Raw genomic sequence first — 18,205 nt, 5'->3', positions numbered from 1 at the left:
AAAGTAATTTTTCAAGGAACTCGTGGTAAAAATAACTGTTATCTTCTTGATACTCAGTTTAGTAATTGTTGCAATTTGACTAAGGTGGAATCTACACATCTTTGGCATGAGCGTTTTGGCCACATCAATTATCGTCTATTAACTAAGATCATTAACAAAGAACTTGTTAGAGGCGTTCCCAAAATCAATGCAGAGATTGACGGTGTATGTGGTGCCTTCCAAAAGGGTAAACAAACGAAAGTTCACCATAAGTCATCTCGAGATACTCTCACTAAGCTCCACTTGATTTAATTCATATGGATCTCTTCGGACCAATTCAACAATCCACTGTTGGAGGAAAGAAGTATGCCTTAGTTATGGTAGATGACTACACTAGATTCACTTGGGTAGCATTCCTAGCTCATAATAATGAAACCCTTGGTGAATTTAAGATTATTGTTAATAGAATCCAGAATGAACAAGGTCGCAAACTAAAGAAAATTAGAAGTGACTGTGGCACTGAATTCAAAGACACCAAAGTATTTGAATTCTGTGACAAACTGGGGATTATTCAACAATACTCACCACCCATCACTCCTCAAGTTAATAGAGTCGTTGAAAGAAATAATAAGACTATTCAGGAAATGGCCAGGGTCATGCTCCATAACAAAAAATTACCTCTAAGGTTTTGGGGAGAAGCTGTTTTCACAGCATGTTACTTGATCAACCGTGTCTATCTACGGTCTAAAACCCTAAACACTCCATATGAGTTGTGGTATGGTAGGAAACCCAACTTACACTATCTTAGAGTGTTCGGAAGTAAGTGCTACATCCTAAAAGATCGAGAACAAACAGGGAAATTTGATACTAAAAGTGATGAAGGTATCTTTTTGGGTATACGTCTGATAGTCGTGGTTTTCGAGTCTTTAATCTCAGAACCCAAGTAATGATGGAATCTGCAAATGTCATCATTGATGATATTAGCAACTTTCATCATGATTTTTCTCCTGTTGAATTGCCTCCAACCGAGACAATTGAGAAAGTCAAAGAAGTTTCGGATTCAGTTGAAGTTACACCTACTGTTGCCGATCCGGATCCTTCGAGTGACGAGGAGAAAACACTAATCAGACTGTGCATGTTGAACAAGAACGTGTCCCTCCACGACACCTATGGGTTCAAAGAAACCATGATCCAAATAATATCATTGGAGGAAGATATTCTACTGCAAAGACTAGAGGACAACTTCAAAATCTGTGCAATTTTAGTTGTTATCTCTCACAAGTAGAACCAAGGAATATTGATGAAGCTCTTAGCGATCCCTTATGGGTGAATGCAATGCATGAGGAGTTAAATCAATTTCAAAGAAAAGATGTATGGAAACTTGTACCTTGTCCTCCAAATATCAATATTGTGGGCACCAAATGGATATTTAAAAACAAGTCTGATGAGTTTGGCACCATTGTCAGAAACAAAGCAAGACTTGTCGCTCAAGGATTCACAAATCGAAGGAATCGACTTTGACGAAACATTTGCTCCTATGGCACGCCTTGAGTCCATCAGATTGTTATTAGCTCATGCTTTTTTTCTTAAGGTAAAGTTATTTCAAATGGACATCAAATCCGCTTTTTTAAACGGAACCTTAAAGGAAGAATTCTATGTACCTCAACCTAAGGGATTTGGAAACCCTGACTTCCCAGATCACGTCCTAACTCAATAAGGCGTTATGTAGCAGATTTTTATTTGCTTGAGTAAAAATCAAATCAAGTGAGAGAGATATTAACTCCTTGATATACTTTTCTCTAGATTGAGTATGACTGTCTAGTTTATTCTCTAGAAAGTATATTGGAGTTAGTCCATACAGATTGTTAATCGAAATATTGGGTGTGGTTGTTAGACCCCCGCTTTTTCACAAAAAGAATGAGGTCATTCCGAGTACGGACGAAGAATTTATAAGCAAAACAATTTTACAGTCCTTCGTATTTCACCTCTCACTAGAATCAGTTACCATTTGTTGTACCTCTCAGTAGGATCGGTTACCATATGTTGCTAGTGAAGGATCACAATACTAAACTGTTTTGGCATAACTTTTGCATACAATGTCCGAATTCAGTATTTTTTGGCTCGTTTTAACCATAAAAACAAGAGCTACACATATATGATCAGTAGATATCAAAATCATAAAATTAAAAATACCGTTTCTATCAAAGGCCAAATATAGATAGAGAATGTATGAGAATGAAAGAAGAGAAATCTCCCTAAATATGTTAATTAGTCGTATAATAACCGAGAGATCATGTGCTCAGTTTTCATGTGCTTTCTCACCTTTCAACAGATTGAGCACCAAAGTGAGCATGCACATTCTAACACAACTAGGTTGTGTTGAGTTGAGCCTTGCCTTGTTCTTCACGAGTGACTAAGACAAGATCATCATTCTTGGCCTCTTGATTGGTTTGTTTTCTCTTGTTCCATCTCTTGTTTTTCTTATTTGACTTGTGATGAAGAGTGTCATTGTCACAACGTTCACTAGTACAAGAGACTTTAGACAACATTAAGTCTTTCTTTAGTCTTTTAAAAAGACTCTTGTAAACATTGTTATCAATATTTACCAGCTGATAGTCATTCTTGTGACTAACTTTTGGTCCCTTCTTGGCTATGGAGGACTTTGGGACCCATTTAGAGTTCGGTTTCGCATGAGCAGCTTTCTCCTTCATACCATTAGGACGATTGTCTTTTTGAATAATTTGCGAAACAACTTTTCTCCAACTTGGAACATCAGATCTTGACTTAGCATTTACAAAGTCATATCTCTTTCTATATTCGGGTCTTTTATAAGATGACCTTGTCGAGCGATAGGAAAAATTTGAACTATCATTATAATAATTCTTTTGCCTAAATTTTGGATGATATCGATCCGAGTTCCTTTGGGGAGAAATCTTAGCCAATTCGCTTGATACAAAATAAAGTGTATCTTTTATCTTACGAATATTGCATCCCCATTCTTCATGCCCTTTATTACCACAATAACAACAATGCTTAGTAACATACGAAGTCTGAGTTTTAATGTTACATTTTTGTGGATCCTCTTGCATTGGAGCTTGACGATTTTTCTTCTTCTTCTTATCTTTGTTCAACTTTGTTGCTTTCTTGACATTAGCAGAAATGCTCTCTGGTTTAGAAGAATTTGTAGCTTTAACAAATTTTACCTCGTTGCTAATACGTGAAGCATCTATTCCCTTATAGCCCAATCCTCGTGTACCATGATGATTTCTACTTGCTTCTAACATTGAGGTTAAATTTTTTGAGATAACATTGAACTTCTTAAGGTCCAAATTTTCTTCTTCCAATGTCTTGATTTTATCAAGAGCACTAGCTAGATCATCCTCAAGGCGTTTTTTTCGTGTGAGATATTCTCCTTCTTTCTCTTCAAAGTTCTTTTGTTGAGAGTTAATCCTTGCATCAGATTCAGCAAGTTTTCTTCCAACAAATGTACTTTTTCAAGAGCCGCATTACGATCTTTCCCAGCTTGAGAAAGACTAGCACATATTTTGTCTTTAAGACTCTGTATTTGTTGTGAGAATTTTTCTTTCAGCAAGTTATGCTCTTCATCGAGATTTTCAAACTTTAAAGTTAAATCTCGTTCTCTTTCAAGTGTTGAAAGAACATCATTAGAACAAATAAGAAATTGTTTGCTTAATTCCTTTAGTTCAGATGTTTTTACACTTGATCTTTCATCAGAAATCTCAAGTATAGAACTCAAAGATATCTCGTTAGGGACATCATCAATTGAGCAACCTGAAATTGAAGAACTATCTCCTTTTGATAACATATCTTGTAACACGTAGTTAACTAAGTCTTTCTTTAGTTTTTGCACTCGCTTAACTCTACTTTGACTCATGTCTTATAGGTTGGATCGCATCAAACAAATATTGTTAGATCTTTTCGTGTTTGCCTGCTCTGATACTAATTGAAAAGACGAGGGTACCCAAATATACCTCAATCTAAAACTTTTCCACCTATAAGTCCTTCCTCCGAAAGTGATTGTCTATGGACTGAGTCGAGAAAATACAACTAATCGGTTCACACTTCGTGTGATCGTCTATGGATACGAGATCGAGACAATACGACAACAAGATAATTTGTGTGATTGACTATGGATACAAGATCGAGACAATACAACAACGAAGTATGATTACTTGATAATAGGTTCAGACTTAACCAAACACAATAAAATTGCTATCCAAAAAGGTGTTGGCGCCCAGCTTGTTGTTAGGGCTTCCCACCACCGACTTGTAAGAGACCTTTTATTTTATTTTCAATAAATGCCTAGGATGGCACATTTATATTATAATAAAAACAATTATAATTGCGGAAATAGAAAAGTAAAAGACACAGCAAGATTTTTTTAACGAGGAAACCGCAAATGTAGAAAAATCCCGGGACCTTGTCCAGAATTGAATACTCTCAGGATTAAGCCGTTATACAAAATCTAAACCAACTTTGTATAGTTGGTACCAAGCAAATAAACCTATAGTTCACTTAGTTCCGTCTGTATCCCTGCGCCTCCAAATTGCAATAAGCCATGCACTTAGAACAATTCCTTTGGTTCGTATTCCAAACAATAAAGGAACAACAAATCTGTTCGGTATCAACTCTTTTCAATCAACATGATATGAGTTTGACAAAAGGCTCTTCTGTTTATCCCAATAAACTCCTTTGTCGGGTCCTTAGATATATCCAATAACAATTACCGAAGTAATTGTCAAGATTTTTCAATCGATACTTTGAATCACAAAGATTGTATTGATGTCGATCTACTCAACTAATCAATCAAATCTATCACAAAGATAAACCGATTATAGTTGGATCCTTTTCCAGCCGAAACAAGTTTTGTGCACACCAAAGATTATGAACTCAAATATCTTCTTTGATCTTCAATAAACACCTGCACACAATCAACTTGAATCTCTTGTGATCAATCACACACAAAACGGAGTCTGTTGACAATAGATTATCACAAGACGTCTTTAGATATACAAACAGTCTAAAGATCCCCGTCGAAACTTCGATCTAGTTTGAGTGAATCTTATATCAGAAGAGAAGATTCTCAAGCATAAACAAACTAGGTGCAATCAAAGTTCAACAACCGTTAGTCAATCAAATCAATCATAAACTAATAATAAACTGCAATTATCTAGTTTCCCACCAACGGTACTAATAGAGCTTCTCAATCCCAAAGAAGTCTTTAAACCAAGAGGCCGTAAGAGATTTCGCCTAATTAGGTTACTTTCCTCTCCGAATAGGCGGCTCCACTAGTAACAACACAACTAGGTAGTTTTGCTGGATCTGAGGATTAGTTTGCTCGAAATGCAAACTTCAATATTTATAGACCTAGGAAGTTTGGACACCAAGGAATTTCCAAAATCGAATATTTTCAAAGATATGCAATAAACACAAAATCGGTTTTCATAATTCCTGGAAATTCTCTGTCCAATTAATGACCGAAATCTCATAAGAAAATCTCCAATTAGTAAATGCACATTACTAATTTTTATTTTCTAAAGATATGCATTTTAATTGCTGGAAATTAAAAGCATATAAAAACTAAAAACCTTAGTTAAAAGATTCTCAATTTATTTCGATCCGGGATTCTCCTTTAGCTATTAAGGAATATCTTTGAACAATAAAAGATAAGAGTTATTGCACATGTTCAAAGTATGTCGACATCTTTACTTTGTAAATCCTTTTTCATATTTACAATCTTGGAACCGATTTGCCACACTTCCAAACAAGTTTAGAATTGGTTCATCTGACTTCCAAGAACTATGTGATTGATTATCCTATCACCATAAATGGGTTTCAAGGTTCTACCTCAACATAAAGTTTCGGTTCTACCTCCAAGTGGGTACTAGGATCGGTTACACTAGTTACCATAAAATGGCTAACTAAGTACTAGGATCGGTTACCACTTCTTATGGTAAAACTTGTGATCGGTTGACCAAGTTATAGGATCGGTTACACCAACGTACTAAAACTTGTTAAACCTCTTACAAGGATCGATTACACTCTCTCTTGTGATAGGTCACACCTCTTGTTAGAGCATTGCTCGGTCGAACTCTCATGCGTTGCTATCTCAAGCATGTTTGTCAATGTTAGTGATCAAAACTGTAAGTCTTGATTTCTAGTCTACTATAGCTAAGGTCTCGGACTAGGATAGAAAGTGTAGTTGAGCTCAAAAACTCCATGGCAGTCATCATACAAGATGAAGGACTACTCAAGGAACCGGTGGATCTTCATCGACTAAAAGGTATGTGGAGACTTGAACTTATCTATCACTCAAAAGTCTATTTATCTCATATCTGGAGATAAAAGTCGTTTTGCTATATAAACTTAGATTATACACATTTGCTATTTCGAGCCGAGTTTATCTCGCCTATCTATTTCTCGAAATATGTGTTGGTAAGCTTTCGTTTTAGCCAAGTTCATCTTTACCTAGTGACGAAAGTCATGACAAGTTTCAATCACTTTGAAAATTGCTTACTTTGACGAAAAATAGTTTGTGAATAACAACTATAGAATATCAACGTCCTCTAAGAATGTTTCAATGATTGAAATGAGAGTTTAGATTATATAACCATTGGAGGATATAAGCATTGTTGTGGAAACACATATATGTATAAGTCCTTATTCCTTGAACCGAAGTTTGCGAACTTTGTTGATCAAGAGAACCGGAATGGTGGGGTGAGCCAAGTCCGCGAACTAGCGGAAGTTCTCGTCCCGAGAAATTCTGCTGGAGTTTGTGAACTCCGTCCGGGAACTTAAGTCCGCGAACCCAGTCCGCGAAATTGAGTAGGTTATATCTAAAAACGATATTTGTGAACTTATTCTTATATAAACTAAGGAATCCAAATTGCAAACCGTGGTTATATAGTTCATGAACCGATTCGAGTGAATTAAATCGTTTTTGCTTCAATTGTGTCTTGTGTAGTTACATAAGATTTCCTTGCAATTGAACAACTCTCTAACTAGTTCATTTGAGTCACTTGAACTAGTTATGGTGAAGAAGAATATGGTTGATATGAAAGAAATCATATGGATAACCATTTGGTTGACTATTGTTGAACCAACAAATGTACAAGTTTGGGTACTGTTACACAAGCCTAGAAACGTGCATTTCATTTGTGTGTAACAAGCTAGTTTTTGATTTAACGGTTGAAAGATATTATCTTGAATCTAATCAGCTTTTCATCTAATAGTGAATATTGAATGCTTTGTTACCAAGATAACATTGATTGCAAACCCTTATTTGAAAGACTATATAAGGGAGAACTCTAGCAACTGGGAAACCTAATCCCCACACCTTCTGTGTGATACTAGTTGTGCTAAGTTAGAGTCTATTCTCTTTTAACCTTTGGTTTCTTCTTCTAAACCAGGTTAACGACTTAAATACTTCATTCGAATTGTGAAGTCAGACCGATACTACTTTCTTGTAGTTGTGCGATCTGATCTTGTTGTTTCTATCGTACGAGTACAATTGTAATAATTGGCTTGAGATTGATATCTCCGATAGGCAAGATATAAAAGAAATCAGAAACACTTCGTCTCATCGTTTGTGATTCCGCAATATCTTTTTCGCTGCGTCGATTAAGATTATTGTGAGGTGATTGATAATACTAGGCTGTTCTTCGGGAATATAAGTCGGTTTATCAATTGGTTCATGTTCACCTTGATTCATCAAAAGACGGAACAAAAACTTATAGGTATTTCTGTGGGAGACAGATTTATCTATTCCTGTAGACTTTTCTGTGTGATACAAATTTGTTTATTAAAGTCTTCGACTTTGGGTCGTAGCAACTCTTAGTTGTGGGTGAGATCATCTAAGGGAATCAAGTACCTAGCATCCTGCTGGGATCAGAGATGTAGGAGCATAACTGTACCTTGGATCAGTGTGAGATTGATTGGGGTTCAACTACAGTCCAGACCGAAGTTAATTTGGAGTAGGCTAGTGTCTGTAGCGGCTTAATACCGTGTGTGTTCAATCTGGACTAGGTCCCGGAGTTTTTCTGCATTTGCGGTTTCCTCGTTAACAAAATTCTGGTGTTTGTGTTATTTATTTTCCGCATTATATTTTGTTATATAATTGAAATATCACAGGTTGTGCGTTGTTCAATCAATTAGAATATCTGACCTTTTGGTTGTTGATTTAAATTGATTGATACTTGGATATTGGTCTTTGGTACCATCCAAGTTATATGTCTAGTATTTGATAAAGACTCGCAGATTTCTGTTTGCTTGAGTATATATCAAATCGAGAGATTGAGATATAAACTCTTTGATATACTTTTTATCTAGATTGAGTCTGACTGTCTAGTTGATTCTCTAGAAAGTATATTGGAGTTTATCCATACAGATTGCTAAGCGAAATATTGGGTTTGGTTGTTGTACCCCCACTTTTTCACCTCTTACTAGGATCAGTTACCTAATGGCTAGTATTTAGTCACACCAAATTCAAGATATCGATATTACCATCTCAGTTGATTACTTAAGATCAGTTTCACTAATAAAAGTCATACCAATACAAAAGTTAGGCCTTGTGAATAGTTTTACCAAGATACATAAACAAGTTATGATCGGTTATACTAAACACACATATTGGTAATTCAAAATATTTGCAATGAATAACAATACCAATAAGCCTAGCGATTTCCCTTTCGATTCACAAAACAAGTTTATGAATTTACTTCCTTTAAACGAATGTAAAACATTGTTTTCTAGGACGAAATCTTCACCCATACCCATACATTATCACAATGGCATTCATACGATTATGTCGATGTCTTATATACGAAGTTCAAAAGATAGACGTTATACTTCGTATTGTATTCCTTAATACTATGTCTAACTAAACTATAATCATTCACAGCTTGGCAGTTATGTTTTCAATATGCACGACTTGAAAGATACGTTAGGGACTGAAATAGTTCAAGTATTATTAACCTCAAGTGGAAGGATGATGTCGTCGTTGTAGCTCCTTGCTTCTTCACATTCTTCAAGTCTTCACGTAATACTTGTAATGTCTCATATCCTAATACTTTCAAGCTAACATATACGAAGTTGACTCTAGTATATAATCAAGCGACTCTTTAAATGAGTTTTGGTTCACTAAAATATGACAACCAAACTTGACATACCAACGCTTGGTGGATTCAACCGAGCTATGCTCTAACATCCTTGGGAAACTTGTTCTGGGCATCTGTGGCGCATACCATAAATCTTCAAAGATTGTTCAGAGTTTATTCTTGTATAGACTGCTAGTCTCTCAAGATAATCTCACATCATCTAAGATGTTAGAAATCCTAGATGATGGAAAACAATCTAAAGGAAAAATTAAAGATTCCTTTAAAAAGGTTTGTTGCGGGAAAGGTGTGAATAAAAGGCAAGGATATGGAACCCTACTAGAATTCTTATTAATCTTTTTGAGGAATACTATCGAGATGGATCAATTGACAAAGATATATTTATGGCTTTTAAAAACGTTTTTAAATCTCTGGAACGACTTGTCTTGATTAAGGAAAAGGCTTGTGCTGGTAAAAATTCTAATTCTGTCATTCTTGACACACATTCGAGTTTTGGCAACAACTTGCTCAAAATCGATAAAAATATTCTTATAGGTGGTGTTGCAAGTTCCAGCCATTGGAAAAATCCTTCCTTTAATCATAAGAAAAAGGAGTCAAAAATTTCAAATAACCCTGAGTATCATCATTACTATGATTATACTTCTGGTGAATTTCACAAATATCGACCGGAGAAGATGCACGAGGGTTCCTCTTCTCATCTTGCCTCTTCGTAACAAGATTTGCGTCACTCCATTGTATATAACTTGGAGTGGGGCAAGTAACTGTCTGATTTGTTTTGTGTCTTTGTATTATGGGTTAATTTTATTTTTGAAATTTATTTTTTCCTTGAAGAAAAACTCGTTCGACGGAATTTTTCTGTCCGCCTGAGATTAAATAAAGTGATATAGTTCTACTACTATCCTTTTACTGCACTATGTTGATTCTTTTCACAGTGTGCGAGCCTTGATGGTTGAACGATGTAAAAATCCCACTTTCCTTTTGCGGGTCGCGGTTCATGAACGGGTCCAAGCCCATCAATGGGTATATAAGAGTGTTGGTACGCGTACCCTTCTACTTCCTTCCCTTGTCCGCGTACGTGAACTAAGTCTCTTCTAGGTTCGCGTTTTCAACTCCATTAAAAAATCGTTCTTGGAGGTCCAAGAGAGGCAAAGGGTTGTCTTCACTCTCAAGAAGTTTTTCAAGTAAGTTTTCTTCCTTCTTTTTGATTTTTTTAGATCTCATGGGAAATTTCAAGGTTTCAAAGAAGGTTTCAAAAAACTTGGATTCATCCTCTTCTAGCATGATCATACCTAAAAATCAAGATTCTATTAGAATTAGATTTGTCAATAATTCTAGTAGTAATATCTTTGAAAGGATTTCTTCTAGTGGTTTCATTCTAGAAAAGAAATTGGATATGGTTAATGGTCATAAAGAAGATTTGGTTTATTTTGAAAAATTTAATCTTGGAAACATCTTTAATGGTCTTGGTGAAGATTTTGACACTCTCACAAGAATCTTCTATGCTAACATCCATGATGTTGATCTTGATGACATGGAATTCAAGACCATGATAAATAGAGAAATGATTCTTTTTAATAGAAATTTGATTTCAAGGATTACCAAAATTCCTTTGGGTAATTTTCTCCTTCCTAGACCAAGGAAGAAAGAACATCTTATGAAACCATTTCTAATGGTCTCTGTGGCAAGAGTGTTGATTGGATTGAAGGGAAATTTAGTCTTGCTTTGATGTCTTTCGAAAAACTTGGTATATCTAATCATTGTCCCTCCACAATTGAGAACTCTAGGTGGAGTCGTGAGTTTGCGGAGTTAGTCTATTTCCTTGAATTGGGTTCTCGAAGTCTTGATATTTGTAAATTCATCATTCTTCAAATGTTGTCAATGATGTCATCCAACAAGAAGTTAGGCTTTACTTGCTTAATTGAGCAAATTTGTCGAGCATATTCTATTGCTCCTATTGGAAACTCTATTGGAACTCCCAAACTTGTTCGTCCTTGTATTGTTAAACGTACGAAAGAGAATGCTTTCAAAAGACAAAGATGTGATTCACTTGACGGTTCTTGTGATCCTACCACCTTGAGTCTTCTTCATCAAATTCACAAGGGTGTGTGTAAGATCAATTCCAAGGTAAAATGTGTGCAAGAACAATTACGTGTGACTGCTACTAAGTTTCCCGAAATCAAGGAAGATATGGATATTGTTCAAGCCTCTTGGATGGTTTCCGATGATGAAGATGATGATTAAATTCCTTATCTCTTGTTGTTTTATTTTGTCTAGGAAACTTCTTATGAGAACTTATTCTTATGTTGTAAGAAGGATAACTAGGGTTTGGAATAGCCTATTTTGTGATTACACTTTACTATTGCCAACTATTTTCATCTTTCAATGTTTTATATTTATTTATTTAAATTCTAAAGTTTATTTGGAAGATGATTTTGCAATATTAATCTTTATCGGTTTTATATATTGCAAATAATGTTATGGGATATGTATGTGTGCGTCCGTGAACTATGATTGTCCCATATATGTCAAAAGTCAAGTCTATTATGTCATTATACAAATATTGATGGAGAATAGAATGAACTTTTCATGACAAAGATTATGTCTATGGTATCATTATGCAAATATTGATGAAAATAGAATGAATCTTTGTATATTCCGCAGTATTGATCTTTCTCAAATATTATGTGAGAGTAATGTATGGCTCCGTAAGTTCCCTTATGTTGAGCATTTCCGATTAAATTAATCATGGGTTCTCTTGTGGTTAATTTAATTGAGTTTTTTGGATACAAATACATGTTTCATGTAATTTTTTAGTGTCCAAAGAAATCATTCTTTTCCTGTAAAAGTAAGGTCGCTCTTGTTTTTCTTTCGGGAATAACATTTAATGGGGGAGAGTTCTTAATTGAACTTGTGCTTAGTTGCCAAATATTTGTTGGGAGTGCGGCTGTGGAATATTGTATGAGTTTTCTTGTATCTTTATAAACTCCTTGATGAATACACTAAGTTTCGACTATGTAAATCATCGAAACAAAGTTGATATGTTGTCTTTTAGTCATGAAGTATCTCTATGATAATTTCATTATGATCCCGCTAGTTTTCGTACCTTTGCCAATTTATATGGACAAAAAGGGGGAGAATTATTGTGTAGTTCACACTACAAATACATATGGTTTACGGATCATTATATAAGGGGGAGCGGTTTCCATTGTGAGATGAAGTATTCAATAAGGGGGAGTTATACATATCACCGTAGCATTATTGTCAAAGTTGTGATACAATTGAACTTTGATGTTGTATAATAATACTATGACACTGAATAACAATAATTGATAACAATCGTTTTCTTATTATTATGGCTCAGATCTTCAACAAATATGATGCTGAGTTGAACACGTTCAGAATCACCGGAGTACTTGGAAGTGACGAAGATTTCGAGTAATGTTGAAGACTAAGGAAATCAAGTATTTGGATGAGAAGCTACAAAGTTTATTTATTTTATAATCCATATGTATTGATAGTTTTGTCACTAAAATTGACAAAGGGGGAGATTGTTAGAGCACTGCTCGGTCGAACTCGCAAGCGTTGCTATCTCAAGTTTGTTTGTCAAGTTTGGTCGCCAAAACTATAAGTCTTGATTTCTAGTCTACTTATAGCTATGTCTCAGATTAGGATAGAATGTGTAGTTGAGCTTTAGACTTCACGGCGTTCATCAATTGAAGATGAAGAACTACTAAGGGGAGCTTGTGGAACGTCATCAACAAAAGGTATGTGGAGACTTGAACTCATCTATCACTCATAAGTCTATCTCTACTCTATCTCCTATTGAGACAAAACTCGTATATCTATATAGAATTTATTTTATACACATTTGATATTTCGAGCTGAGTTCAATCGCTTACATATTTCTCGAAATATGTGTATGTAAGCTTTCGCTTTAACCAAGTTCAAATTTTATTCTTGACGAAAGTCAAAAAATGATCATGTGAAAATCGCCTGGTAACATCTTACATGATTTGTGTGAGACAGTCATTTAATGTAGACTCGGAATGTTTCGTATTGATCTATTGATCACTTGAAAATTGCTTTGAAGCTAATAGTTTATATGAGACAACTATTCTCGTCTCCTAAGAATGTTTCAATGATTAAAATGGAGTTTAGAATAATTAACCATAGATTGGATATAACACAGTATGCATACTTGTATGCTAACTGTTGCAAGTTATTCCAAGTACGGGAACCATAGTATGGATACCCGTATGCGTACTGGTTTAACAGTTGAAGTCCGTGAACTTAGTATGCATACCCATATGCGTACTGGCTTAATAGTTCAAGTCCGGGAATTTAGTATGCGTACCCGTTTGCATACTAATTCAACTGAGTTCGGTCGTGAACGACAGTATGCGTACCCGTTAGCATATTGGCGGACAGACCAAGTCAGGAACTCTAATTATGCATACCCGTTTGCATACTTGAGTAGGTTCAGTTTTAACATCATTTTATTTGTGAACAAATACATTTATATAATAAGGAATGCAATCTTTTGTAAACAGTGGCTATAATATTCATGTACAGATTCAAGTGAATCAAAAATTGTGTCTTGTATACTTCTACGAGAATATAAACAATTGAACAACTCTACCACTAGTTTCATTTGAGTCATTTGAACTACTTGTGATAAAGATGAACAAGGTTGATATGAAAGTGTTCATATGGCTAACTTCGGTTAACTATTGTTGAGTCAACCAAGTGTACACGTTTAGGTACGGTTACCCATATCTAAATGAAGGCACGTTTCATTCGTGTGTAACAAGCTAAGTTTGTTAGAGCATAGCTCGGCCGACCTCGCATGCGTTGCTATATCAAGCATGTTTTTCAATGTTAGTGATCAAAACTATGAGTCTTGATTTCTAGTCTATTATAGCTAAGTCTCGGACTAGGATAGAAAAGTGTAGTTGAGCTCAAGGACTTCATGGCGATTCATCATACAACGACAAAGATCTACTCAAGGAACTGCGGAACTTCATCAACAAAAAGGTATGTGGATACTTGAACTTATCTCTCACTCAAAAGTCTATCTATTCTATCTCCTACTTCTTTTGAGACAAAAAGTCGTATGCTATATAGACTAGATCATACACATTTGACATTTCGAGCTGAGTATTCACTACTTATCTTTTTCTCTAAATCGTGTATTGGTAAAGCGTTTCACTTTGATCAAGTTTATCTTCACCTAGTGACGAAAGTCATGAAAAGTTTCAATTACTTTGAGAATTGCTATGACGTGAAACGGTCTGTGAATAACGGCTATACAACGTCCTCTGAGAATATCTTAATGATTGGAATGAGAGTTTAGATTAAATAACCATGTATTCCTTAATCCGAAGTTTTCGAACTTTGTTGATTGAGAGAAACCGGAGGATTTGGCTTTGCCAAGTCCGCGAACTGTCGGAAGTTCTTGTACCAAGAATTTCTGCTGGGATTCCAAATTCGTTCGTGAAATTCAAGCCCGCAAACTGGCGGAAGTCTCTTTGCCGAGATTTTTTGCTGAGTTTGGAAAACTCTGCCGGTTTCCTTAAGTCCGCGAACTTGTTTGTGAGCTTAGGTGGTTATGATCTAAATATGTGCTCTGAACATGAAACTTAAATTACTAAGGAATGCTTCATGCAAACCGTGGCTATAAAGTTCATGATCTGATTCAATCGAATCGAATCATCTTTATTTCAATTGTGTCTTGTGTAGTTACATAAGATCTCATAGCAATTGAAAAACTCTCTAACTAGTTCATTTGAGTCAATTGAACTAGTTATGGTGAAGAAGAACTAGGTTAATATGAAATGCTCATATGGTTAACCTTTTGGGTTACTATGTTGAACCAACATACACGTACATGTTTGGGCATGGTTTTCACAAACCCAGTACTCTACCCAAGTGTGTGTGACAATCTAAGTTTTCGATCTAACGATTGAGAAATTTTATCTTGACTCTAAATCAGGTTTTCATCTAACGGGGAATATGGATTGCTTTGTAACTAAGGCAAAAACCTGATTTGAAGGCTATATAAAGGAGACATCTAGCATTGTGCAAAACTAATCCCCACACATCTGTGTGATACTAGTGCGCTCGCTAGAGTCGATTCTCCTTTAACCTTTGGTTTTCTTCTCTAAAACCAGGTTAACGATTTAAATACTTCATTGGGATTGTGAAGCCAGACTGATACCACTTTTATCGTAGTTGTGTGATCTGATCTTGCATCTTCTATCGTACGAGTACAATATATTGATTGGCTTGAGATCGTGAGAGTTCTCCGATAGGCAAGATAAATAAGTCACAAACATCTTCGTCTCACTGTTTGTGATTCCTCGACAAATCGCTTGTGTGGTCAAGAAGGATTGTTGAGAGGTGATTGATTAATCTAGGTTGTTCTTCGGGAATAGAAGACCGGATTATCAATTGGTTCCTATTCACCTTGATTTTATATCTTAAGACGGAACAAAAACCTAGGGTTTTTCTGTGGGAGACAGATTTATCCTTTGATAGACTTTTCTGTGTGAGACAGATTTGTTTATTATCAAGTCTGCGATTTTGGGTTGCAGCAACTCTTGGTTGTGGGTGAGATCAGCTAAGGGAATCAAGTGCGCAGTATCCTGCTGGGATCAGAGGCGTAGGAGTACGACTGTACCTTGAATCGGTGGGAGACTATTTGGGGTTCAACTATAGTCCAGTCCGAAGTTAGCTTGTAGTAGGCTAGTGTCTGTAGCGGCTTAATACAGTGTGTATTCAATCTGGACTAGGTCCCAGGGTTTTTATGCATTTGCGGTTTCCTCGTTAACAAAACTTCTGGTGTCTGTGTTATTTATTTTCCGCATTATATTTTATATAATTGAAATAATACAGGTTGTGCGTTAAGATCATCAATTGGAAATCCAACCTTTGGTTGTTGATTTATATTGATTGATCCTTGGATATTGGTCTTTGGTACCGTCCAAGTTATTCCTTGTATTTGATAAGACTCGCTATTGTTTTTAGCTTGAGTAAAAATCAAACCAAGAGAGAGATATTAACTCCTTGTGATACTTTAATCTAGATTGAGTTTGACTGTCTAGTTGATTCTCTAGCAAAAGTATTTCGGAGTGTGTCCATACAGATTTCTAATCGAATTATTGGGTGGTGTTATTAGACCCCCGCTTTTCCAATTGGCATCAGAGCAGGCAAACACATTTAAGACCTCGGCATTCTATGTTTGTAGCGATCTGACTCTATGGACAAGAGTATTATCTCTGATAAACGCGTCACCAGTAATAAAGATTCTCTCTCGTCTAATTATATTAAAGAGAAAAGCTATTCAATCTCGAATATAGAAAAACCTTGTAGTTCGACGAGACAGATAAACAATGGCATGTGTGTTTTTGATCTCCCTTCGAAAGAGACCTTCTCTTCTAATAAATGGGATACAGATGAAGAGAATTATTTGATCCTAAACCTTGTTAGAATTCAAGCTGTCAGATTGAATCAGTTAAAACACCATGTCAATGTTCTCCTTGGTATTGTAAGAAATTGCAAAGTCCATGGCGATGCTGAAGATTAATCTTCATGCTTAACTCTTGAGGCTTTCCTCGAAAAATATTCCTTGGATATTGAACATCGTTTGAATAAACTCTCCGTTCAAGGGTGTTCAAAGCAATCTAACATATCAAGAACTTCTGATGCTTTACTATCGGAAGTAAAAACAGGTGTTTCTAATGTTACCACCAAACTTGGGACATTCTGTAAAAGAGACAAATATTTTGATGATAATATTAAGACAACATCCTCAAATCATTCTTATGATCAAAAGGTATGTCTGGTCTGTGAGACCAAGAGTTCTGTTAGACAAAAGAGAAACTCTAAGTTGAATAAAGGATCCTTAGTTCAACTGCAACACACCCTAGATTTGATTCTCAAAGGTATGACTGACATCCGTATGATTGAGACAATTGGCTTTCGTACATATCCTTTGTATGCTACCAGGAAAGTCAGTACAGTGAGTTCCTCCAATGTTCAAGGGCAGAATAGACGTCTTAATAAACATCGTCCTAAGGAGGTTCAACGCCCTGTCTCTAAAAGCAACCTTGTTCCTGTTGAGAAAGTCATCCCAGAAGAAAGGAAAATCGATGAGATGAGAAAAGACATTAAAGAGATAATTTTAAGATACAAAGAGCTTGTCAACAGATTATCTTCTTCCTCATGTCAAGACACTTCTGGTAAGAATTCTAACTATGTCTCTTATTTTGATGACAATAAATTTTATGATAATTTCTCATGTCAGACAGGATCCCTCTCTAAGACTAAGAGAAAAAAAAACTTAACCAAAGACATAAACCTCGTAATGAGCCTGTAGGCTCGTACTTGTGCTAATTAATCACAAGGTTCGAGAACTTACTCATATAAAATCCTGTTGAGTAAGTTGTGTTAAAAACAGGTATACTTGTTGCTTGCATCTGTTAAGTTAAGTTATTTTCTTATCGTCCATACCTAAACTTGTGTTGACAGATCCGCTAAGATCAAGTATTGGTTAAGTCAAAAGAAAATGTTGCATACTGTCTTAAATTTTTTTTTTAGGACCTGTTTTCAAATGTTTGAAGGACTTTATTTCTTGGGTATTTGTTGTACTCGAATGGATTCCGTTCTGGCCCGAATCAGCAGTTTTTTTTAAACCCTAAATTGTTGTCCCCAAGGATAAATTATCCAACCTCTTAAGGTTACAAGTCACGTACGTGTACCTCTGGTGGTTTTTGGATTTTCAAAGAATGTCTTCCTCCTCTTCTTGCTATGGTGGTTTCGGAAAATGATTTCTTGACAAAAGTGTTGAGGTTGATTCCAGGAGGAAGAGAACACTTGTAGATGAAGATCATCCCAATGATTCATGCTTCTTTGCTTATTCTCATGAAGATGTTGAGAAGGATGATATGATCTCTGTTGAAGTCGTTCATGAATTTCTTAAGTACTTTGGGGAAGTAAAACAACAACTTGTTGATACTTTAAAAGGTCTCGATAAGGTGAAAACTGAGTTGGAAAAGGTTGTGTCTGACCTTGGTCTCATAAAATCTCAAATC

The sequence above is a fragment of the Papaver somniferum genome, unplaced genomic scaffold (genome assembly GCF_003573695.1).
Source record: "Papaver somniferum cultivar HN1 unplaced genomic scaffold, ASM357369v1 unplaced-scaffold_125, whole genome shotgun sequence".
Classification (NCBI taxonomy): Eukaryota; Viridiplantae; Streptophyta; class Magnoliopsida; order Ranunculales; family Papaveraceae; genus Papaver; species Papaver somniferum.
This window is presented reverse-complemented; position numbering follows the sequence as displayed.